General features: G+C 63.0%; 1 protein-coding gene across 1 annotated transcript in view; it reads right to left on the bottom strand.

Moving 5' to 3' along the window:
* The window catches only part of DENND3 (DENN/MADD domain containing 3), a gene marked incomplete at its 3' end in the record, with an annotated part of 73,424 nt that overhangs the window by 24,610 nt on the left and 48,560 nt on the right, over positions 1-254 (bottom strand). The gene's annotated exons all lie outside the window — the stretch shown is intronic.

Below are 254 nucleotides of genomic sequence, written 5' to 3' on the forward strand. Positions count from 1 at the left end.
AAAAATAATAATAAAAATAAAGACCATGCTGTCCCCGTCCACACTCGCTGAGGGACCTGCCAGGGCACTGGGCTACGGCCCTGACTCACAGCAGCGTGGGGCCGGGGGTGCGCACCCAGACCTTGGAGCCTGGGGGCCTGGCCCAGAGCTGGGCTGACGGGAGCTGTGGGAGGACGGTCCCCGCAGGACAGAGAAGGCCCTGAAATGACCCTGGTCCCAGGAGGGAGGAGGGAAGGGTCTCAGCCCTGGAGAAA

Source organism: Myotis davidii, unplaced genomic scaffold (assembly GCF_000327345.1).
Source record: "Myotis davidii unplaced genomic scaffold, ASM32734v1 scaffold1717, whole genome shotgun sequence".
NCBI classification, from domain to species: domain Eukaryota; kingdom Metazoa; phylum Chordata; class Mammalia; order Chiroptera; family Vespertilionidae; genus Myotis; species Myotis davidii.